This window comes from Rattus norvegicus, chromosome 8, assembly GCF_036323735.1.
Source record: "Rattus norvegicus strain BN/NHsdMcwi chromosome 8, GRCr8, whole genome shotgun sequence".
NCBI classification, from domain to species: domain Eukaryota; kingdom Metazoa; phylum Chordata; class Mammalia; order Rodentia; family Muridae; genus Rattus; species Rattus norvegicus.
In genome coordinates, this window is record NC_086026.1 from 58473400 (window position 1) to 58498091 (window position 24692).

General features: G+C 46.3%; 2 long non-coding RNA genes across 4 annotated transcripts in view; one reads left to right on the forward strand and one right to left on the reverse strand.

The window, feature by feature from the left end:
• Positions 1-4019: 4019 nt before the first annotated feature.
• On the reverse strand, positions 4020-8161 carry LOC134480049 (uncharacterized). Its single transcript, XR_010054165.1, has 2 exons — positions 8016-8161; positions 4020-7533 (listed from the first exon to the last, which is right to left on the reverse strand). It is a non-coding gene; the product is annotated as an uncharacterized LOC134480049 (long non-coding RNA).
• The window catches only part of LOC134480047 (uncharacterized), a 77344-nt gene continuing 57688 nt past the window's right edge, over positions 5037-24692 (forward strand). Inside the window, exons 1-3 of one of the 3 annotated variants that reach the window (XR_010054162.1) lie at positions 5037-8359; positions 11845-11984; positions 14368-14580. This is a non-coding gene — a long non-coding RNA (uncharacterized LOC134480047). Of the gene's footprint in view, positions 8360-10994; positions 11985-14367; positions 14581-24692 lie in introns of those variants that run through there. The other 2 variants (XR_010054163.1, XR_010054161.1) reach the window with 2 other exon arrangements.

A 24692-nucleotide genomic window follows, 5' to 3' on the forward strand; every position in this document is an offset into this window, starting at 1 on the left:
AGGCTTACCTTTAATACATAGACTTTAGATCGATACCCTTGTTTCCCATCTGCCATCTTGGCATTCGTCTCTGGTACCCTCCCTGAGAGCCCAAGCTCCTAGTTTCCTGGCTGCAAGGGAGGCAGCATATAATGTTACCTTGTATGGACTTTGAGGCACTCTGTTTCAGCCATACCTGCATCCTGCCAGGAAGGTTTTTGGTGCAGCCTGGGGTCTTGTATACACACAAGCCCGTTTCCCACCTTCTCCTGAGCAGGCTCAGTTGTTTTTACTTTGCTAAGTGTTTTTCTGTTGCTTCTTGCTTTTGTTCTCTTCAAATTCGAAAAATTTGTTTACATTTCTGCGGGCGTTCATCGCTTCTACATCCTTTTTGTTGTCGTTTTTAATGCCTTTTAAGTCCCCGTGCTGTCATCACTTCAGTCGCATCTGGGAGGAATCAAGAACGATGCGTTCAGCCCGCCGCGTGGCTGGGACCCATCTGTGCTTTCTTTTCCGGCATTTCCGAATCATTTTGTGTTAGGTCTGTCAGAGTGATCTTTTATAGCAGCGAGCCTGATCTCTCTCTCGGGCTTTACATCCCCGGCTCCTGATGTTTTCTTAGGATGAAAGCCCAATGTTTCAACACTCGGAACAAGGCTTCATGAGCACCCCTGCCCTCTGCCTCCCCCACCCCGCCCCCAGCTCCTCCTAAATGATGCTTCTTTTCCCTTACTCAGCCATGCTGAATTTTTAAGATGCTGTTGCCCAGCCTGGAATCATATTCCCTCGTCTGCCCTTGATTTGGTTAACTTCTGCTCTGCTTCTATACCTATCTCTAACTTTCTGCTTCATGGTAGCATTTTCTACCTTCAGATCAGGTCTGGGTCCTCGCTAAAAATCCCAGTCTCTCTCTGCACCCAATTTTAAAGCTAAGCAATGGCAGGATGTCTGTGCCTTTTGCTATTCTAAGCACTTAGTGTCAGTGGTGAGTTTTACTGGAGGTGGGAGGAGAAGCTGGGGCTTCTGAGGCCAGGGAGTACTGGGAGCCTGTGTCCTTACCACAATGCTTACTTGCCGGTGAATGAATGAATGAATGAATGAATGAATGAATGAATGCACGCATGCATGAATGAGTGACTATGTACCCAGCCTAGGAAATAGAACACAGTGAAACTTGGAGATATCTTTCCATCTTACCATTTTTTCTTTTATTTTTGTGGTTGTAATACAATCAATTATACCATTTCTCCCTTCCTTTTCCTCCCTCCAAACCCTGTCTCTGTACATCCTCCATTGGTTTCTCTCAAATTCATGGCCTCTTTTTCACTAATTATTATGTACATGCGTGCATGTGCATGTACGCACACACACAGATTCTCTCTCTCTGTCTCTCTCTCTGTCTCTCTGTCTCTGTCTCTGTCTCTGTCTCTGTCTCTCTCTCTCTCTCTCTCTCTCTCTCTCTCTCAATATACCCTGCTCAGTCTTTACTTTAAATTGCCTTGAATGAGAACATTCAGTTCACATCCAGATGGGATCTGCCATGGATCAGGTAAATGAGCACAGAGTCAGCTTTGGTGGCTGACTGAACCTCTAAGCCCCATGCTTTCTGTAGTCAAGTTGAGTTGCAGGTCACCCGTGGCTCTGTTGTGCTTGGTCCCAGGCTGAGGGTCTGGTTCAGGGCTGCTCTCTGTGGGTTCTCATTCCAGCATAAGGCTGACTGAAGAACCTCAGTGTTTTGGGACTATTGTGTTGGCCCTGGAGAGCTGGAGGGAAAGAGTGCTACCATAAACACGAGCCCTCTTCAGAGCTTTGGATCCATGTGCCTTGTCTACTTATATGCCATGGGTAAAAGCAAGGCTCTTAGTCAAACTTAATATCCAAGGAGTTAGAGGCACGGGTGAGGGACCTTAATGGTGAGCATGTGTACAACAGTAGTAGAGTGAAGCACAGTGGGAGACACAGTGACTTCCACAGATGGTGATAACAACCCTGACAGAAGGACCCCCTGAGAGGACCCTTCATGATAGCCCAGAAGCTAAGCACCCAGCATTTCTAAATGCATACTTCTTGCCCCAGCTGGATATTACAGTAGGTGTCTATCCTGATTTCATGGTGCCATTGTAGGAAGGTCTTTATTTGTTTTGTAATTACCAAGTCTTTGAAATAAACTGACAATAGGAAGGTGTACACACACCATTTATCGCATCCCCACAGCACCAGAGCATTAGACTCAAGGAAAGAGCAGATAACCTACTTTTTCTATGGAATTTGAAGGGATAGGAGTTGAATTTCAGGGGCACAGGGAAGTGGATGAGTCTAGGAAAGGCTGGGGGAGGTGTCACACAGCAAGCTAGGATAACCCTGTGACGCAGAAAGCTCTCTCAGTTTCTGGCCACCTTTAATCATCTCTTCTTGGGCAGGTACCAGATCTCTAATGTCTTCTTCCTGTATAAGATCCCTCACCTGCACACTGAGGGCAGTGATGGGAAGAGAAGCTAAAAATTCCTTTATTTTCATTTGCTATTCACTAATGTAGATGGATGTAAACTCTCTCCAAAAAGACATTGTCTTGGAACTCTTACTACTTCTCAAGAGGTATAAGGTTTCCTGAATAACCAATTCAAAATGTGCCCAAGAAACTTACGTGGAGCAGCCATTTTATCCCCCCCCCACAGCATATTAAACAGTTAAGAACTGTTTCGTGCATGTATGTGTGCTTGTGTGTGTGCCCACATGCCTGCCTGTGTAAGGGCAGTGTGCATGTGTGTGGAGGCCAGAGGACAACTTCAGATGTCAGCCTTGGAAATGTCATCCACCTCGTTTGAGTCTGGGTCTCTTGTTGGCCAGGAGCTCACCAATTAGGTTAGAGAAGCTGGCCTTAGAGCCACAGGGAATCTTCTGTCTTTGACCTTCTAGTACCAGGTTTTATTTGGGTTCTGGGACTGAATTCAAATCCTTGTGTGCATGAGGTAAGTATTATGCTGACTGAGCTGCCTTTCCACCAAATCTTTCAGGCAATGCTATTGGATATAAATAAATACAAACTGCATATTTAAGCTTTTCTAACCCGGCTCTTTACCGTGACCTCTAAGTCCAGAGCAAGTAAAAAGCCCAGTTAAGCATACACACAAGACACTTCTCAGGGTTCCAAGGTAGAGTTTACATATGGAAGGGACAAGCTCTTTTCTTTAGCAATGAATATATTTAAGGAATCTGGAAGTGTAGCCACTTTGCAGGAACCTGGATGTATGTGCCATACGACTAGGGCAGATAGCAAATTGATATGATATGTCATATGTCTTATGATACGTCATAAGATACTGTACCGGAACCGAGGCATGCGGCCCTGCAGACAATCTGGGATACCCCATCACCCAGTCCATGCTGTGAGGGTGACGGCGCATGTTGGTTCCTGGTTAAGTGTTTATCATTGTCTTCAAAGAACACACACACACACACACACACACACACACACACACACACACACACACATTTTGAGAGAGAACCCCTGGGTAATGGGATGAAGGACGCTAGATTGCTTCTCCTGAGGGTAGTGTTTTCTGTCCCTGGTGAAACATGTATGGTCTGAGCTCCTCAGGCACACGGATGGAATAAACTCCCAACCCTTGTTTGCCCAGACAGAGATGACCAAGGTCACTCCCCACTCCCATTCCTGGAGGTGGCCTTGCAGCTTGGGAGTGCCTGTAAGGTGGGGGGTAGACAGCCTTTGTGGCTGACTGATTCAATCACACCAAGGTGTGTGGGAGCCCATGTTCCTTTTCTTCACTTAATCCAAATCATATTAAAAGCAAGACTCTCTCGGGGCCTCTGTTCATAATAAGTGGTTTATGCTGCTGCCTGGAACGGAGGGATTTGTTCGCTTTTCATTCATTCATTCCTCATCCTCCCTCCTCCCTTCTTCGCCGTCCCTCCTCGCCTCCTCCTGCACTCGTGGATGGCAGGAGAAGAAAAAGGAATAGATGATGAACAATTACTTGTTTAAGTAGATGGTTAAAATAATGATTAAAAAATAAAAGAGCTCCTGGCATAGATTTATTTATACCTCTCACACTCGTTTCCGAGCCCCTGGACTTCCAGGTTGAAGGAGGGATTATCAGGCCTGGTGAGCAGCTGTTGCTAAACCCTGAGTGCCCCAGCTGGGATTTCTACCTTGGAAATTCTAGCCTAACAGGGGCCTGGCTCTGAGAATGCAGGGACTCTGTAGAATAGTGGGGCAGGGAGAGCACTAGAAAAGGAGTCTTGCTTAATAGATTGTGTAGTCTAAGTCACCCATGGGCCTCCATTTTCCTGGCTACAGAGCAGGCAGGGTGGTTGTGGGCACCAGCTGGGAGAAAGTCCCAGGGAAACATTCTTCAAGCTGCTAGGCAGAGGACTTACAGAAGGCACCAACTTCACGATTACTACAACCCTTTCTCCTATGCAGAAGGCAGTCGGGAGCAACAAGGCATGCCCTTCCTACTTTTCTTCTGAGGGTGGAAGAATAGTGTGGTCCTGAAGGCAGGGGGAGGATGGCAGGGGACCAGAGGGTCCTGTGTCCTTTAGGAAAGTGGGTGATGACTCCAGCCTCAGGCAGCACGACTCCCTGAGGGGCCAGCTCTGGGCTACCACTTTGCCCACCTCTCTAGTCAGAGAAGATTGGAAACCCCTCTGCACGGTGCCAGTTCTCTCTGTGAGACAGTCACAAAGACTTGTCCCTGGGACGGGGATGCAAACAAACAGTCCAAAGTCCAGGGTCTGGCATGTGAGGAGAGCAGACCTCACTATGGGCCAGTCCCTTGCATCTGCCTCGAGCTACAATGTCTTGATTTCACTGTTATCTGCTTCCAAACATGACCATTCCGATGCCATGTTGGTAGAGCTTTGTCTCCTGGTCCTGTTTTCATTTCTTTCAGACACAATGAAGACGAATGAGTGTAGCCTGTGGCTCTTCCAATCTCCCAAGCCCTCTATTTCCGAAGTCTTATGTCTGGGTGGACGGGAAGACCGGGGCCATCATCCAATCCAGTCTGGGTGGACCGGAAGACCGGGGCCATCATCCAATCCAGTCTGGGTGGACCGGAAGACCAGGGCCATCATCCAATCCAATCTGTGTGGACGGGAAGACCGGGCTGTCATCCAATCCAGTGGCCAGCTTTGCAGCCCGCCTCGGCTCACAGGGTTCCTACGTAAGCTTTTCTAGCCAGGGTGGGTGTTTCAGAGTCTGAGTTTGGGAATGAGAAACTAGTGACTCCAGAATAGAAACACCCTCTTCAAGTGGGTTAAACTCCAGCCCTGACATTTAATTAGCTTCTTTTTCAGCTCCCACACTTGAAGCGTACCTGTTATTTCTTTTCTTTTACTCACAATACCCTGTAAGCCAGGCGCGTTTGCCTGAGCTCCGGAACCTCTCATCAGAAGTCAATCACTTTGGAAACGTGATAAACAGTTCTGCAAGCCTTCTAAGAGGATGGTGGCAGATTGGGGCTCAGGATGTGAGGGGCTTCCCCAGATGATAGTGAATCGAGGGAACATGCATAAGCTCCCACCCTTTGATTTATCCACCCTGTCCACATAATCTTTGATTAGGTCACTACTTCCCCAAGTGAGTTCAGGCATCGGTCTAATGGGCCCCTGGACCATTTGCTTCTGGAACACAGCAAAGACAGCATAAATGACCAGTTGATGGCAGCCTTGCGGCCCTGCCTGCTTGGGTGGTGAGAAGTTACCAGGACTACTGGGTGGGGGTAGGGCTAGGGGGAGGGTCATTCATGATCTCACAAGTGTTAAAGGTGGGGGCAGTGAGGGTGTGGGGGGGGGCAGAGATGGAGTACAATGAAAGAGAATGCAAAATCCTGGCTTAGGACTAGGCTGGGAAGGTTATGGTAGAGACAGTAGGGTAGGCAGCAGCGGGTGTGGGTGGTTGTGGGCAGTGTCCAGGCAGAGGATGCTGTATATGCTAATGTCCTGCTGCCACAGAAGCTTGGAGCCTACCATCAATAGGATGGTGTTTCTGACATCCATCTCTTGGTGCCACCATCCTGCTTGGCTCTTCCCCAGCCTGTTGGCCTCATCCCCCAATTCCTTTTCGTGATCTTCACTCACTTATCCAGAAACAGCTGGTGTCCCCATGGGCCCATGGTGTCAGGTCTTCCTTACCATAACTCTAGTCCTTCCCACATTTTCAACCAGTTTCCTTTCTGAAAGCCTCAATTTTACCACACTGGGTGCTCCCTGTCTTCACAGTATGCTCTGGAATTTTCTGTCTCTGAATCCAGGTTCTTTCCTGGGATTGCCCCCCCTTCTGCTTCAGTTCCCCTTAATTTGAGATCACTGACCTCTCCTACTCTGCCCTGAGTCATCCTGTCATTTTGGTGCGGCTATGTTTGCTTTTGTTATATGGGGCTGAGAACCAGGCCAGAGAGGTTGGTGCGTGGGGAGTCGGGGGGAGACACAGGACTGGAAGAAAGCATCAGATGTGAGGGAGGATGTATTGGGGGTTCTGAGATACTTAGGATCCAGTGCTAATGCTGCCATTTAGTGGTTGTCCATTCTTAAACATATTGTTCATGTTATTGAAGTCTTTTGTGGTATTGGAGTTTGAACCTAAGGCATTGCATATGTTGGGCAAACACTTTCTGCTGAGCTATATCTCTAGCTCTCGTCACTTCCTGAGTTTGAGACATAGTCTCACGAGGTTGTCCATGGTGGCCTCTCACTCACTCTTTATCCCAGGTAGTCTTTGAGCTTATAATCCTCATGTCTTGGCCTCTGTAATAGCTGGGATTTCAGGCCTGCATTTGTGGGTCAGCTTGAACCTTTTCAGTTCTAGTCTTTATGTGACCATAAGAGACCCTCTAGGGTGCCCTGTAAAGGTCAGTGATATTAATGAGCTCAGCAAAACTCATATAAATGAGGACATACATGAGCATAGTGATTGTATGTTTTAGGAACCACCGAACTAGAGATGGCTTTCTTGAATAAGCTTTATTTGATTCTTTTCATTACTCTGGGGAGCAGATTTAGACTCAAACAGCAGGAGACCTGGCATTCAAATGCTCGCCTGTCCCTTTATCCTCTGCTGAGATGGTGAGGCTTAGTAGAGTGTCTTTAAACTTCTTCTGAAGGTGAGGCCAATGGGTTGACCCACTCCTAGACCCTGGGCTAGCACAGTCTCCTGGTGAAGGGGCAGAGAGCCATGGCTGCCTCCCACACCTAACCTCCTTAGACCTACTGGGTTTCTTTCATTACAAACCTGGGCAATATTGTAGTTAGGAGATCACTCCTCACTAACATCTGAGATTCAGAAATTATGCTTGCTGTTTGATGCTCTGGAGTCACATGAGCCCACATACAGATTCCACACAGGTGATTTGTTAGCTTGAAACAGAGCAAATGGCTGAATCTTCAAGTCACGGTTTTCTCAGCAAAATTGGGACACAGATGTTCAGTGAGTACAATAAAACTCTGAGGCTTTTACCTGGCTCTCCAAAGTACTCCTTCATCCACTCAGTACTGCAGGAGCTGGGGAATGGACATCAAGTCTTGCCCTGTATTCTAGAGGAAGGAGGAGAAGGAAGCAGCTATGAAATAAAGTACATCAGGAAAAGGGCGAGCTTGAGATGCTGGCAGGCTGGGAATGTACACGACAGCCAGTGGGGAATGCGTACATACATCCAATGAGAGATGACGTTTGGACCAGGTGGCCTAGCTGTGGACTGGGGTAGAGTGGTTGGAGTCTGCATGTATTTGGAAGGTAAAAGCTACAGGGTCTCACAACAAGTTGGATGTGGAGAGTGAGAGAAAGAAGTTAGAGATGATATCAAAGGTTGGAGTGAGAGCAGTTGGAAGGACAGAACGTAAGGGAGCATTTGCTTGGTGTCAAGTGCTCTCTCAAAGGTAACAAATGTGTCCCAAACAAAACTGATCTCACTCACAAGAAAGACTGCTTTAGTCAACATTCCCCCACACTTCACCCTCTCCACTGTTTACAACCACGACCTATCACAGCCAGCCAAGAAAATGTTGTATTGACTCACTGTTCAAGAAGACAGGGATTTTTTTTCCCCTTAAGTCTGTCTCTCAGTCAGTTGGCAAGGCTATTAGGAGGGTAAGGTTAGGTAATACTGTTTCTTGGACAACCCCAGAGGGGTTGTCATGGCTTTGAATGTGAAAGGCCTTTTGTGAGTTTATGTTTTCAAAAGTTGGTCCCTAGATGACAACTTTGGTAGGTGGGGCTCACCTGGAGGAGGTAGGTCTCTGGCAACACTTGGGCTCACAGTATCTGCCTTTGCTCTCTGATTCCCATCCTGCATGAGGTCCAGGTCCTCAGCCATACACTCACAACCCCAGGCTCTTGAGGTTGGCTGAACCATTGGAAACAGTGAGCACAAACCATGTATTTTTTCCTTCAATTTATGTTGTCAGACTTCTCATTGCAGCAACTGTAAAAAACAAACAAACAAACAAACAAAAAAACCAAACCAAAACAAAACAAAAACCCACAGGGCAGAAGCTGCTTGTGGATTGGATGATAAGGAGAGAGGTGTTAGGTTCTTTCGTACACATATAGGTTAGCGTGTCTTTCACAGGCATGCTTCTGTGGGGAGTGATGGACAAGCGTTTGAGCTTGAAGAGGAAAAGACTCACAGACAGTATGAGTTAGCTTTTTCTGTATATATCTTGTTGTTGTTGTTGTTGTTACTATTATTACTGTGTGTATATATGATATGTATATGTGAGGGCACATGTGATGCTCAGAGGACGTCGTGGAGTCAGTTCTATTCTCCCGTTTCTACATGGGATGTGGGGATCAAACTCAGGTTTCCAGGCTTGTGGGCTATGTTCTAGCCACTGAGTCATCTTACTTGCCTTGTTTATTCTTCAAATGTTTTCAAGCTTAACCTCCTGTGTATCCTGGAGACCTTTTGTCTACACTTCGAAAACACTTTGCTACTTAACGAATTTATGTCTGGGTGTATATAAACTTTGGCCAGTTTTGTGGTTGAAGACATCAGACTACGGGAGGCAGAAGCTCAGCGTTATGACCTCGGTGGTGAGGTCAGATAGTCAGTGGCACAGAAATCGTTTAAATTAAGCTGAGTGGATGATGGAGGAGGTGGTAGGGGATGAGATCAGTGCACATTGAACGGAGGCCAGGACCAAGGGCAGAGCCCAGGACTGTCATGGCTGACCTGACTTCTGAGCAGTTTCGGTGTGTGGGTCTCCATCTGGGATTCAGGGCTCCTGGAAGGAACCCACAACATCCTCAGAATCACCTGACCTGTCTCTTGGGCATCTGGGGTTTGGACAGTGGCAGAGGAAGTTGCTCTCTGAATTAGAACTTTGTGTTACATACTTTAAAAGTTGAGAGACAAACAAACCAAATTAAAAACAATACAGCATCCTACTTTCACAACATAAATCCCTTCTTTCTTCTTCTGAAAAAGAAAAAAACTATGACTATTTCTTTTAATTTTATCTTTATTTATTTGCTTATTTTATGTGGGGGTGTTTTGCCTGCATGTATGTCTGTGCATGAAATCAGTGCCTCGTTTCTGTGGAGGCCAGAAGAGGGCATCAGATCCCCCCGGAACTGGAGTTACAGATGGTTGTAAGCAGTCATGTGGGTTCCGGGAATTGAACCTAGGTCCTCTTTGAGAACTGCCAAGTGCTCTTACCCACTGAACTGTCTCTCCAGCCCTCAACTCTCTGCCTTTTAAACGTCTCTCACTGGTTTCTGAGTCTTTCCTGCTGTATTCCTTAGTTGATATTTGACAACTCCTCATTTGAAAAAAAAATATGTAGGCAAAAGCCTGTTTTCCAATAGTTCGCCTTGCTTGCTGCCCATTGAGTGAACTGTATGCATGCTGTCCCTTGTTCAGAGGCCTGGCTGGCTGTTGAGTCCAAACAGATGATACATATTTGAGGAGATAAATGTGTTTGCCCTTACTGGAGCTTTACCCCTGGCTTCAAATTCATGATCAACCGTGCTCATTTCTCCCTGCACGTGACAGGACAGTTGGAAGACCACTGGGGCCCCTCAGTGAAGGAACTCAATGTTTAGGGATGCCTCATCTAGATTGAAATAGAGACCAGAACTTTTTGATAGGCGAGCATTCCGTGAAATGAAACCCTGGAAATAAAATACGTCTTGCACAATTAACAAGATGGACAGATGGGGACAGGAACAGAGAACAGTCACCCAGAGTCTCGGACTGAGTGTAGTTTTTATTGAAATGGGCCAGAGAACTGTTTGGCCCAGGATGACATAAGCCTTGGTGTGAAATCCGAATGTCACCTTCTCAGGCCACCTGGGGGGAAATGACTCGTCACATTGTACCACTCTCGGCTTCAACTTTGAGACTGTTCCGTGTAGTCTGACGTTGAGGATGGGTGCAGTAAGAATGAAATGTTAGGGTCTATCTGCTGTCTTGCCTAAGTTCGCCTACCACTCACAGATACTGACAGACACCCTACTTACGGGATCTGTGAACCCCAAGATGTATGTCACTTGGAAGTGCCACATACTGGTGCCTACCTCTCATCTGCATCCGTCAGGGATATCTGAGAGAGCCTGACTGCAGTGAGACTCCCTCCTCTGCCACATGAGCCATCTGTCTCTGGCGCTGGTGTCTGAACTTTCTTTCGTGTTGGTGTCCCTTGTTTGTCCATCTAATGAACACCTTAGTCTCCAGCAACCCATATTAGAGCCCTCCTGAACGACTCGCCGCGTGCAAATCCTAGTAGGCGTCTCCCTGATACAGGAGATGGCCAACCACATTCATTAGCGAGTATTTGCCTTCTAGCTTCTGCCAGCTTTGCGCTGGGAATAAACCGCTAATTATGTTCACAATCATCAGATTACCTGTGAGCTTTGTAGTCAGTTTAAAGCCTCTGCCATCAGGGTTCATTTCCTCCCCCCCCCCCCCAACCCCGTGACAGTCACAAGCCTCGAGCTGCTCTCCTGGTTCATTTTTAACCAAGCAGTGACAAGCAATTTTTGCTGAAAGGTTGGCATGTGAAAGTTTCAAGCTGCCTCTTGGAGAACCTGTACTCTCTCTCATTCATTTTTTCTACCTCAGTAGAGGCTGAGAAAATGATTAAAAACAAACAATTAGGGGACCAGGGAGATGCCTCACTGGGCAAGCTCGTATGGAAAACAGAGTCCAGCTCTCCAGCACTGTTGTAAATGCCCAGTGGGAATGGTGCCCATAACCACTCCCATATGGGAGGTGAAGACCCCAGCCTCAGACCAAGTTGAACTGTCTAGCACGTGCACATAAGCACCTGCACACATATCCCTCACATATGCACATATGTGTTTGTGCATCACGGGCACACACCCGAATTCGCAGTGCATGTACAGGCACATGCAAATAAGCCTAACAACTAGCCAACTAAAACCCAAGTTTTGTTCTTTCAGCAGTTACTTAGGGCTATGGAGAGTTATGGGACACTCACTGCTCATCCCCAGCCTCAGGCTGCTCTCTATTTTCTTGGGAAATACAGGGAAAATAATTTTCTTGGGAAAAAAGCAGCCAGGAGAAAAGCCTCCTGATACCTCTGTGTGCAGAAGCCTCATACTTAGAGAAATGTGTTTTAGGAATTCGGTTCTGTGAGAGGGGACATTTTCTTTTTCCTCCCTGAAAGGACTATGTTTTTGTCAGAGACTGGGTTGGCATACCTTTTGTCAACTTTAGCTTTCAGTGCCATAGCTTTTAGAACTTAATGGGTAAATTTAAATGTTGAATTCAAAGGAGGCATAATATGGAGAGCAAAGTATGGAGGAGATAGTTGAACAGCTGCGAGGCCCCTTTCTTTCTGACTAGCCAAGCCTGGGAGTTTAGCTGCTTTGCCAACACACAGGCATAATGCGACCATCTTCTGCCAAGCTATACGGAAGTACAGACCTACTGGCATAAAGAGAAGGAAGCTGATCTTCGTGCAGAGCCCGGGGCAAAGTGGACCAGCCTCTCTCTATTGAATTACTCACTTCTCAGCATTAGGTAAGTCCCCAGGCCAGGTCAGACAGTGCATGGCCTCCAGCAGCAGCCAGCAAGAATTTTTGATGAGGACCGTTAGGAGGGGCTGTGTCTGCCCAGCTCTGTTCCCACCTGCCTGTACTAATCCCACTGTCAGACTACACTTACCCTCCGGAGGTAACAAATTCTATTAGCTGCCGACAGTAATGCTCTCATACCTGTGCCTATAATCACCTCCCTCCCGCAAGCGGATTAAGTAAAAATGCACGCGAAAATGCATCAGCCTCAAACCCGGTGTCCCTCTTCACATGCAAATGTAATCAATAGACACCAAGGTGATTTGCATAATGGAAAAAGGGAAAGGAGTCTTTTTGTAACGCGGCTTTTGGGGGTGAGAACTTAAAAACCTCATGTGATCCGATGGCAATGCAAGCTGTCTAGGTGTCTGGCACAGTGCATATCCCGATGGCGCTTCACAGCAAGCAGTTACTGTGAGATCCAAGGCATGACCCCCCTCCCACCCTTATTCAACTCCTCTCTTGCTCCAGCCCCTCAACACATCATGCTCAGGTGTCAGTCTGCATTTCACTTTGAGGATACCCTCCTTACAAGCTCGAGACCAGAAAAGTACCGCCCCTCACTTCCGACCCAGGAGCTTAATCTTGATACCATTTAACCACCACAGTCTGCCATCGTTCAGTTGGAGAGACCGAGGCCTTAAGCAAAGGGAAGATTGTCTATATCAACATAGGCTGCAGAGTTGAACTAAAATTAGCCAGTCTGAGGCAGGGCGCGCTAATTGTCAGAACGACCTATGTACATCATGGCCCTCACAGAGCTGGGAATCTCTTAAGAGATACGTGATGCCAAGTGACTCCCGGGACAAGGCTTGACTGCTAATTCTCTGGCAAGGCCTAGAGAGTTCCAGATGCTAGGGAGGGTATAGCTCTTGCCTTAGGGGACTCTATGAACTGAGATTGGTGTTTTTTTTATTTATAAGAACCCTTTGTACTTTGGAAACATATTTAGGGTTCTTTCTCATACAATTGCAATTGTGTAATGGTATGTTAATCAAGAAAATAGAAAACGACAGAAAATACCATGAACGTACATACACACACACACACACACACACACACACACACACACACAGAGAGAGAGAGAGAGAGAGAGAGAGAGAGAGAGAGAGAGAGAGAGAGAGAGCGCTAGTAGGGGGATCAGTAGCAGCCTAGTTGTTTATCAGCAGATGAAAATAGATACTGAGAATTTGGTAAGTATACACACTAGAATTTTATTCAGCTGTAAAAAAAGAAAAACAACCAAAATGGTTCTTCAGGAAAATGTATGGAGATGGACGGTGGGAATCAAGGGAATCAGAAAGGAGACATGGATGTTCTCTCAGGGTAGACTCCGGCCCACAATGGTTATGTGCATGAAGAGATGTAAGCATGGTTGAGTGTGGGGGTCAACTATAACTAGAAATGAGACCATGAGAAGGAAAGAGAGGAATTGAAGAAAGGAGAGGGTAATGAACACAGGTGACATGAAGTCAGAGAGGAAAGTTGGGGGCTGGGGAGAAAGGGAACAAGGGTTCCTGGGATGCTCAAGAAGATGGAGGAGAATCAACAAACCAGACCCCATTTGAGAATGAAACCTAATGAAACATACAACACTATGTATGGTAATTTTAAAAATGGCATCTTAGAAGTACAGACTGAAATAGCCATTACTGCAAAATGGACGAGGGGAGTAGATTAGATCAGACAATGGGCACCACGCTTCGAGCAGATTTGGGAAATAATTTTGAGTGCTCTCCTGCACAGTTGGGACTATCTTCAACAATAATTTGCACCTCACATTAGAAAATGTGCTTTGAATGCTGTCGTCATGAAAAACGTAACGTAATGGCTGTACTAAGCATCGTGATTGATCATTGAATAATGTATCTATGTATCCAAAGGTGTTGCCCTTTATATGTTCATTTGTAACCAATTAAGTAGAAAAAGAAAATGAAATAAGAAACAAAAATAGCTTGTAGATGTGATATAATAATTTTTTGAACTCACAGGCCATTCCTAGACAGTCTTCCAATTTGTGGAGGTCACAATGACTCTACTGGGGTGGAGACACCTTTTGTGTTGGAGGCAAAGATAGGAATAGAATCTGTAGTCTGGTTTGGTTTGGAAGCTTAGACAATAGATAACCACATGGTGAAAATATCCTCTCAAATAATGTCCCTCACAGATTTTATCTAAGAACTGGGACTCATGAATAGGATAGCACTCCAAACAGGAGGATGTCCAGAGGGTTCTTTTCAGTCTGAGGACAGTGACATTTTATCCTGAAGGAAGAAGTAAGATTAAGATATATTTCTTGGCTGACTCTAAGCAGCATCTGTTTTATTTAGGCACTACAGGAGAATCCTAGTTATGTACCTACTTAACAGAGGGCTGACGGAGGAGCACGAATTGAAGGCCAGACTAGTCTATGCGGGTAGTTCCAGATCCATCTGAATGACGTGGTGAGACCTTGCCTTAAAACATACACTCTGTCTCCTTTTAATGCTCACAGACTCACAAACACCAAACCCCAGTTGACTCCTTAGTTGGTTGTGTCCGGCTGAAACTCAGTGAGAAATGAGTTACAGAGGCTGTGGAGGGAGAGGAGAATGAGGAGGGAGAGGAAGGAGAGGAGGGAGAGGAGGGAGAGAAGGGAGAGGAGGGTGAGGAGGGAGAGGAGGGTGAGGAGGGTGAGGAGGGAGAGGAGAGTGAGGAGGGAGAGGAGGGTGAGGAGGGTGAGGAGGGAGAGGAGGGAGAGGAGGGAGAGGAGGGAGAGGAGGGAGAGGAGGGTGAGGAGGGTGAGGAGGGAGAGAAGGGAGAGGAGGGTGAGGAGGGAGAGGAGGGTGAGGAGGGTGAGGAGGGAGAGGAGGGTGAGGAGGGAGAGGAGGGTGAGGAGGGAGAGGAGGGAGAGGAGGGAGAGGAGGGAGAGGAGGGAGAGGAGGGTGAGGAGGGTGAGGAGGGAGAGAAGGGAGAGGAGGGAGAGGAGGGTGAGGAGGGAGAGGAGGGAGAGACATCGAGATTAACACAGGAAAGAATCCAGTTGAGAGAAAGAGTAGACACTCCCACACGTGGTAACATGTAAAGGACAGCCCTCAGTCACCAAACTGTGAGAAGGAAAGTATTGTGTAAATGACCCCAAAGGGTCACTGTTCTCAGGGGCCCAGGGCAGCTGAGCCTTGGACCTTCCTAGCTCTCTGGTCCACTTTTATGCTTATCATTTCTATTCCTTAACACCCGCCCCCCCACTACCACTCTCTGTGTGTCTCTGGCCCAATTCTTGGCTCTCTGACATAAAAATTATGAGCAGGTGCCTTCTGGACTCTAATTCTTGCCTATAGCGGGACCACATCTAAGGTACGTTTTGTTTTATTTGTGAGAAAGTTCTGGATACAGAAACAATGTTCATCTCTACTAGCTCTGTTTTGACACAGTCAAGACGTCCTTTTTTAAAGAGCCACATTAAAACAAACATCTTGAAGTGAGACAGAAGGGCTATGAGGCTAGAGAGATGGGGAAAGACTCACAACTGTCATTTCTGAGGCGGGCATAGAACTTGGCTCAGAGCCTAAACCCAATGGCGAACAATAACAGTGATTCGCCGCCATTTATTAAGTGGCTATTAAGTCGCAGAAACCATGCAGAAGATTAGGTACAGATTTAATGTGCCTTCCCCTCATAAAATCCGGGGTCTCATGTTCATTACTCTCCCTGAATCATGTTTTAAGAAGCAAACTCTAGCAGCTGAGGTGGTTAAACAGGAGTTCCTGTCTCGCTGGCATTTTCTCGAAGAGCAATTGAATTCAATCCCCACAGTAAGTCACCCAAGTCCCCTCCTACACTGAGCCCCCTACACTTTGCAGCCTACTTGAGTACCTTCGCACTTGCAATTACTCCAGAGTGCTCCCTGGGGATCCCAGCAGTGCTTTTCCAGCTCTCTCCCCACCCCCACTTGGCTCTCTCTCCCTTCCCTGTCACCAGGAGAACAGACAAACCACTCTTGGGCCAGGCTTCATTTCTCGTGAACGTTTTGTCCCACAGGTTCTTCAGGGCAATGTCAGCCTGAACTACCAGAAGGCTGGGAGCTCTGTCCTCTGTCCTCTAGTCCTCTCTGGATTCTCACCCTCTTCCCTTGCATTCTTCCTAAGTCACACCATAAAAACACAGAGAAGGAGTCTGGCGATATAAAAGTTCTTGAAGGACCAGGATGAGGAAAGGCCAGCAGAACTTCCTGGGATAGTTTGGAATGTGGATAGGGAAAGCTGGATGGAGACTGGAAATGCTAACATGTACGGAGAGGAGGGGAGAAGAGAGGTAGAAGAGGAGAGGAGGGGAGGAAGTCAGGGAGGAGAATGGATGGGGAGAAGGAGGAGGTAGACAGAGACAAGAGGTGGCAGGATGAACTTGGGAGAGAAACAGAGCATCCCTAGATCCAGACACCAGAGCTGTCACCATGCTGCTTCTCTCATTTTCTACCACCCAAAGCAAATCACACCAGGATAGGCAAGTCTAGATTCAAAGGGTGGGAAGAGTCTGCCTCCTGAGGAGATTTGCAGTCACACCAGAAAAGGCCTGGTCTCAGCATAGGGTGGAGAACCAGCCATTTTTGATAGCCTCACTCTGAGCTGACCAGGACTTCCACTGCAACTAACCTTCATCAGTGTCATCTGCGGCCTGCCTCTCTTGGAGCAGACCTCATCCTTGGTGTGCCTGTCTTTGGATTGCTGAGGCCACATAAAGTAAAGACCCAGCTAAAGCAGTTTCCTGAGGATCCTCTCAACCTTGTTATCTTTAATATCTTAGCAAGATCCTCCTCCCCCACCCTACCCTTGCTTCTTATCTGACCACATTTTAAAAAATATTGTTTCGTATTCCTTTCCACGGTGTGTTGGTTGTAAGGCTTCAGCTGTCTCATTTGGAGTAATCTTTAGTCCCTTCTTCAGCATAGCAGCTGTTACATGTGTGTGTGTGTATGTGTGTGTATGTATGTATGTGTGTATGTGTGTGTGTGTGTCTGTGTCTGTGTGTATGTGTGTGTCTGTGTATGTGTGTGTGTGTCTGTGTCTGTGTGTATGTGTGTGTCTGTGTGTGTATGTGTTTGTGTCTGTGTGTGTCTGTGTGTGTATGTGTGTGTATGCACGCATGCACATGTGTGTGTGCCTATGATATGTACACATCCCATGCATGCTGGCCAGAGGAGGACATTGATTACTCTTCTTTATAGTAGCTCTCTGCCTCATTTCCTTGAGACAGAGTCTCTCACTGGATCTGGAACATTTCTTGACTAGGTTGGTAGCCTTCAAGCCCCAGAAACCCCCACCCCCACCCACATCCAGTACTGGTGGTTCAGGTAGGCAGAGTCACCCCTGAGCTTTTACCTGGGAGTCAGGGATCCTAAGACAGGTGCTCATGGCTACACAAAGGGCATTCTTACCCACCAAGCCATCTCACCAGCCTGGGCAGTAGTCTTAAGTAAAATCTCCGTTGCTGACCACCCAGGTGAACTATCCTCTTTTCTTACCCACCAACTGCCTCTCTTCACTGTGGCTCTCTGACTCTCTGTGGCTCCTGAGCTCTCTCTAGCTATGGCATCAAGGCTTTGGAGGCTTCTATTTTGACTCCAGTCACATATTCTAGATGGTTCTAGATCTTCCGGCTGGACTCTTGTTTGAATAGTTGCTCGTTCAGGACCCTTACATGTGCTCCTGGAGATGGTGATAGACCATAGACCACTCACAGCAGTCTGTTTGTGTGCAGCCTGGGTGTGGATCTCATCATCTGGGTAGTTTTTACAGTAGCCTTTCTGTCCAAGCACCACTACAAAAAGACCCATTACTGTAAGGTCCCGACTGTATCCCCTTCCCAGTGTCATCAGTACTGTGAGATCCTGGGTCTGACTCAGCTTTTTCCTTCAGGGCTGTTAATACCTCTTAGCTGGGAAAGAGTTCTGATGAACCAAGCCTGACATTTTGAAAGTCTGAGATTGGTAATTGTTTTTAGGCTGTGTGGAAGAGCATCTCTCTTCAGCTTGATTACCTCTACTCAAATCCCAACCTCCTCCAAGATCCCTGGGCCTGAGAGACATTTGTCACAGAAACCACCACAGGGAGGTCAAGACCTTGGAAACCAGACTCTGCAGACATTGCATTTCTCGGAATGTGTAGGCTGCCAGGAGGTAGGGGGTCCTTATAGAGTCCTGAAAAGGGGTCCAGAAACTCTGGGGGGAGAGGGCATATGGGTGGACTTCTGGGAATTTCCTAATCTTTTGAATTTGTGTGGAAATTTGCTGGCAACCTTTCTCATGGGAGAAGAGCAGGTATTTTTTTTTTTTCCTTTATTGGGTTTCTAATAAGGTTAAGAATCAGCAAGGAGCTGCAGAGTTGCTCGTTTAAAACTAAATGATTTAGGTCTGGAAAGATGGCTCAGAGGTTAGCAACAGTGGCTTGGTTGCTTTTCTGGAGGATCTGCGTTTGATCTCCACCATCCACATGGAAACTAAGAACTGTCCATAACTCCAGTTCCAGGGGATCTGACACCCTCTTCTGTCCTCCCCAGGCACTGCCTAGATACATATTCTGGGGAGAACAAGAGAAGAAAGTTTATCTCCAGTAACTTTTGTTTTTGTAATTGCATCTGTAAATAATACTATTTCTGTAAATAACACTGTGTGCCATACATGCTGCCTTGTTCAGCCCATATGAATGGCTCACTGGGGTAGGTACTAACATTCTCATTTTTACAGATGAGAAAATGGGGACTTAGAAAGGTCAAAGTGACTTACTTAAGGTTACACAGCTAGTAGTGGTAGTTACAGAGCTAGTAATGGTGGTTACACAGCTAGCAATGGTGGTTACACAGCTAGCAATGGTGGTTACGCAGCTAGCAATGGTGGTATCAACATACCCACCTGGAGAGTTGGCTCAGCAGTTAAGGTCACTCTTTGCTCTTGCAGAGGACCCAGGCTCTGTTCCCAGCACACACACGGAAACTCACAACTGCCTGTAACTCTAGTTCCAGGGGATCTAACTTGTCCTTTGACTTCTATGGCACAGACATGAAGGCAATACACATATATACACACAGACAAAACACTTGTACACACAGGATTAAAATAAATGAATTGGGGGGTTGGGGATTTAGCTCAGTGGTAGAGCACTTGCCTAGCAAGCGCAAGGCCCTGGGTTCGGTCCCCAGCTCCAGGAAAAAAAATGAATTGGAAAAACAACTAAAAAAGAGGTACCCTCCTTCAGAAGAGAAGCACACGAAGTAAGGGAACCTAATCAAAAGCAAAGAAAACCTTTCTCCACAGCTGACTGGAAGATGATAACTAGGGATGGTAACAATTTCATGTTTTGATTTATGGTCCACAACTCTTTCCCCTGGTACTGCCGTGTAGACAACTGTGTGCTAGCCTTGCCAACATCCTGTGAAGTACATGGTAGAGACAGTTCCTGCAGTTTGCAGTGAGGCAGACTCTCCTGCACTCTGCCCCGAGGAGGAGCAGCTTCGTCAGTCTACTCTGCCCCATTCCGGGTTTTGTGCCTGTAAGCTACTGGACTATGGGCTTCAGGAGGCTCAGGCTGGAGACGTAGGAGCTCAGCTAGCATTGGCTGAAAGCAGAAGCCTGGACTGAGGGCCTCTGAGAATCCCTCTGGCTCCAGTGTTTCATAATTTAAAAACTGTCAGCATCTGTTGGAGAATTCTGTGATACGTTGTTTTGGGCTTTCTGCCCACACCACCTTTCCTTATGAAAGAAGAAAGAAAAAGTTTGTGTTACCACTTGAGTTAGCATTAAGAAAAAAAAAAGATATACTCGGATCCAATGGCAGGGAAACTCATGGCCATGAGGAACAGTGGAAAACACAAATGGATCATAGAGCCACCAGGGCCCACGAGGCAGATTCAACACTTGCCTTGGGGGTGTTCGGGAGCAAGCTACTGGCCTACTGATCTATGTAAAGGCTACATTGCAGTTTGTGGAGAAGTATGTGACAGGGCCAGGCCAGGGAGACAAATGAAGCAGCTAGAGTTCTAATCCTAGAGGGTTCCCCTCTCAGAAGGGTGGGAAGGCAGGGTCTTCTCCTGGAGAAGCTTGAGTTACTGGTCCCATCACTGTGACAAAATACTTAATGCGAAGAAAGGAAGAAGGGGATGGCGAATCAGCTTGCCTCCATGTTGGACTTGAAAGGTGTCTTATAGAGTCAAACTAGGTTCATTTCTGTTTATGATTAAACCTGTTTCTCAAGGATTGGGCTATGTCCCACCCGTAACCTCAACTGCAAATGGTTCTGTGCTGCCTGCTCCAGGAAACGGCAACCATGCACTTGTTTCAAAGGTTGCTATGACCACCTTGTTAAGACTATCTTGCTATGGCCTCCCTGCAGCCATGTCTTTGTTTCAGGAGGTTTTTATAAGCAACTTGTTATGCTTCATTCTGCTTCTGCCTATTCGCCTCCCCAAATCCCCTACCCCGAGCTATGAAAACTCTTACCTTTCCCATGTCCAATGCTGATCTTTTGTACCTGGCCATAAGGAGAGACAGCCTGTGTACATGAACACAAAATATTTCTTTAATTAATTTGGCCATGAGTTGGGTCAATGGTCTTTCTCTTTGCATCTATGAGATTAACAAGGCTGGGGGCTGGGGGAGGGAGAGGTAGGAAGAAAGGAAAGGAGGACTGAAGGAAAGGAAAGAGAGAGAGGGAGAGGAGGGAGGTATTTATTTTGGCTCACAGTTCAAGGACACAGTCCATCATGGCGGGGAGTCATGGCAGTGGGAATTTGAAGCAGCTGGTCACGTTGTGTCCACACTCAGAAGGCAGAGGGTGGAGAATGCTGGTGCCCGGCTGCTTCCTGTTTGGTCTTCAGACTTGGATCTCTGTGCATGATATGGCGCAACCCACAATTAAGGTAGACCTTCCCATGTTAATATAAACTAGACAGCCTTTCACAGGAACCCCAGGGCCTTGCTCCTAGACCATGTCAAGTTGATAATCCTCACAGGCTCTACTCTTCGCTCCCCAGCAGCCCCCAGGGCCTTTGTGTGGTCATGGGCCTGAGCAGACAGTCTGGGCCTTCTCCTTAGATAGTTGAGAGCTCTGTTTCCCTTTGCAGTCACCACATAGAATGATGATTTCACTATTCTTTTCCATCTAAATGGAGCAGTTGGAGGCTCCAGGTGCATGCGGAGTGGATGGTCTCACTTCTCTGGTGGGTGTGCATGTTCTCCAGTGATGGACTATATACTAGGGTACCCCATAGTTTAATATTTTACTCCTGATGGAGCATTGGTTTTGGACAGGAATTATAATTAATGCTTGTGTCAAAATTCAAGAGGGCAGTGAGCAGTGTTTGTCACAGCATTACCTTGATCAGACCGGCAAGAAGCATGTAGCTGCTATGAATTCTGCTCTAACACATCCAAATGTCTCTAGCTCTTCGAAAACCGGTATTAAAAAAAAAAAAAAGCACATTTCACTTCGGGCTTTTCATTTGTTGGAAATAAATATTATTCATGAAGGTTTTGTTTGCACAGATGTTTGAAAGTGGCAGCCTGAAACCTTCTAACTTGTTTAGAAATAAAATATGAAATACTTAAAAAAAAACGATTTAATTTTTAAAGTGCAAGAAGCAATAATTTCAAGCACTAGGTCATCAAAGCAGGTTTTGATGCTGTTATTTCTTGTTAAAATTTAATCTGCATTTTAATACATGTTCTGGCCCTGAACTAAACATGTTAGGCAGAGATGGCCTTTTAAAATTCCTGAGGGGCTTTCTGAGTCATTCCGCTGTGAAATGGCTGGGAAGCACTGCCGTGGGAGAGAAAGAGGGAGTCTAAACCTCATAGTCAGAGAGGAACGGAGGCTGGAGAGTTTTCTGGGCTTCACTGTAAGGAAGCATCTCAACTGTTTATCCCTAGTTTCTCCTTCTTTAGCAGAGTTGCTCTAACTTGGACTTGAAAATGCCCTTCGGTGGTCTCTATGCTAAGGGTTTGGTCTCTAGCCTGTGTTGCTAGATCATGGGAGAAGGTTAGGTCACTGGGAGTATGTGTTTGAAAGGGGTATTGGGATGCCCACCTGCCTGCCCTCTTCCTGTCTCTTCCTGGCTGCCGTAAGGTGAACAGATTTATTTTATCTCATACTCCCACCACAATGTTCTAGGCTGCCACAGGCCCAAAGCAATGGGCTAAGCAACTGTGGGTGGCCATATTTCAAGGTGTGAGACCAAATAAGCCTTTCCTTGTTTCAAGTTGATTCATCACTTGAAGTAATGGTGGAAAACTATCCCACATAAGACTGTGAAGGGTGTGTGTATGTGTGTGTGTGTGTGTGTGTGTGTGTGTGTGTGTGTGTGTGTGTGTGTGTTTGCAGTACTCGTATATAGTGCTTAATAGACATGACCTTTCAATGAATGTCAGCTTCATGCAGGCTTGCCTTGACTTGATACCTTGACAGTTGTCCCCATGTCTCAAATTGTTTTCTACCATATTATTTTGTTTTCATTTTATTCATAGCATTAAAGCTGTCTGATACAATCTCTTCCCTTTGCTTTACTACTGATTACACTCTCCCAGTCTGTAGAAGTTAAGGCCTGGTTCTTTCTCCCAGCCCCATGTTCCCTGAAATAAGATTTACAGATACCCAAACCATATAGCTAGGTTCTTCTCTGACTAGATATAACTTAAAATAATCCATACATTCTCCCACATGATTGGTTACCTGTGCTCAGATACCTTGAGTCCAAATCTCCCACCTGACACTCTCCCAGAATTCTCTCTGCCTCCCAAATGTTCCACCTCCCATATCCTGCCTATGCCATAGGCCATAGGCTTTTTAAATTGACAGGCGATGCATTCATACAATACACAAGATATTCTCTCTACAGTTGTCTTCATTGTTGCCTCTCCTATGTTTAGAGCGGCCTTGATGTAACTCAGTAAATATTTACTGAATGAATGTTGGAGGTCTTTCTCTTTTGCGTCTCTCATAAGTGGCAATGACATGCCACTTTTGTCTCTCCATTTCTTTATTTGTGACAACAGCGTGTTGGTCTAGGGCGACAGCTGACAAACTATACACATCTTGTGAGTTGAGTCTGGCCCACCATTTGTTCTTATAAATAAAGCTTTATTGGCACACACACATTCACTTGTTTACGTACTATCTGCAGGGCTCTTGCGTTATCATGGCAGAGGTGAGAAGTTCCAAAGATGTAGATTAGAAGCTTGTAATATTTGCTCTCGGGTTCTTAATGGAAAAGGCTTGCTGATCCCTGGCCTTCTTGAACTGTGAGATATTTATTCATGGGGGTATTTTTAGTATTCTGTGAACTATTTACACAATGTTCATGGCTCAGTGTGATAACAAATGGCTGATTGATTTTCTGCATCTCCTTTGGACTAGGCGATGACTTGACTTTTCAGATGTTAAACCTAGTCTTAAAGGTTCATTCATTTCTCCCCTGCTTTCCAGCTTTCTTTTCTAATGCAGAGAGGCCAAACCAGTGAGGCTGCTGTCGCATTGAAGTAGGCTTTAGCATTCTGTTGTCATCAGCTTAGCTTCCAGCTTGGAGCAGTTCTTGGCTTTAGGATTAATAAAGGATTCTAACTGGTGTTGCCCCAGTTTCAATGTCACAAAACATCAGCTGAGAACTGGAGGTGGGGAAGGAGGGTGGCGGGTTCCTTATTTCTCCAAGGAGCCTCTTCCCATTTTAAGCTCTCCACCCACACAGTTCCACAAAGCACTGTTTCAGGAGAGAGGCACGGGGTGTGATGGAAAAAACACAGGAGTTGGCATCAGAGAAATTTTGGTTCTTGCTCCATATCTGTCACTTACTGGTTACGTGACCTTGGGCTGGCAGCAGGCTGGCCCTCCTCAGATCTCAATCTACATTGTAAAGTGGACAGAGACTCATTGCTGCTTATGGGAGAACAGATTTCGTTATTTAATATACACTTTTCAAACAAGTGCAATATACATGCCAGGCATTGGTGTAGGTGTGGGAGACAGCAGATAGCTCAGGTTCCAGTGTAAGGAGGCAGACCCACAAGCAAGCAAATATTTAAACCAATGATGAATGCAGTTACAGAGGGGTGGAGGATAGTGGATGGGGATGGTTTGATTTAATTATATTCAAGGATTCCTCTTCAAAGAAGTGACCTTGAGGGCTGGAGAGATGGCTCAGTGGTTAAGAGCACTAACTGCTCTTCTAGAGGTCCTGAGTTCAATTCCCCAGCAACCACAGGGAGGCTCACAACCATCTGTAATGGTTAAACTCTTTTGTTGTGTCCTCTTTTGTTGTGTCTAAAGACAGCTATGGTGTACTCATATACATAAAATTAAATCTTAAAAAGTGACATTGAGTAATGACCAGAGAAAGTGAAGGAGAGAGGCCCAGGAATATCTAGGGGAATGGTAGTCTGTGTGAAAGAGGCTGAGTACCCTAAGGCCCGAGGCAGGAGCCTGATAGCTTGAGCTGAAGGAAGAAGTGTGGTTGGACAGAGAGGAGGTTGGGGCAATGTTGGGATTCTTTTCTAAAGAAAGTAGAAAACCAGTGGGGTTTGAGTGGATGTGTAACATGATCTAGTTTAAGTTTTTTTTCCCCAATGGATTTATTTATTATATATGAGTACACTGTAGCTGTCTTCAGACACACCAGAAGAGGGCATCAGATCCCA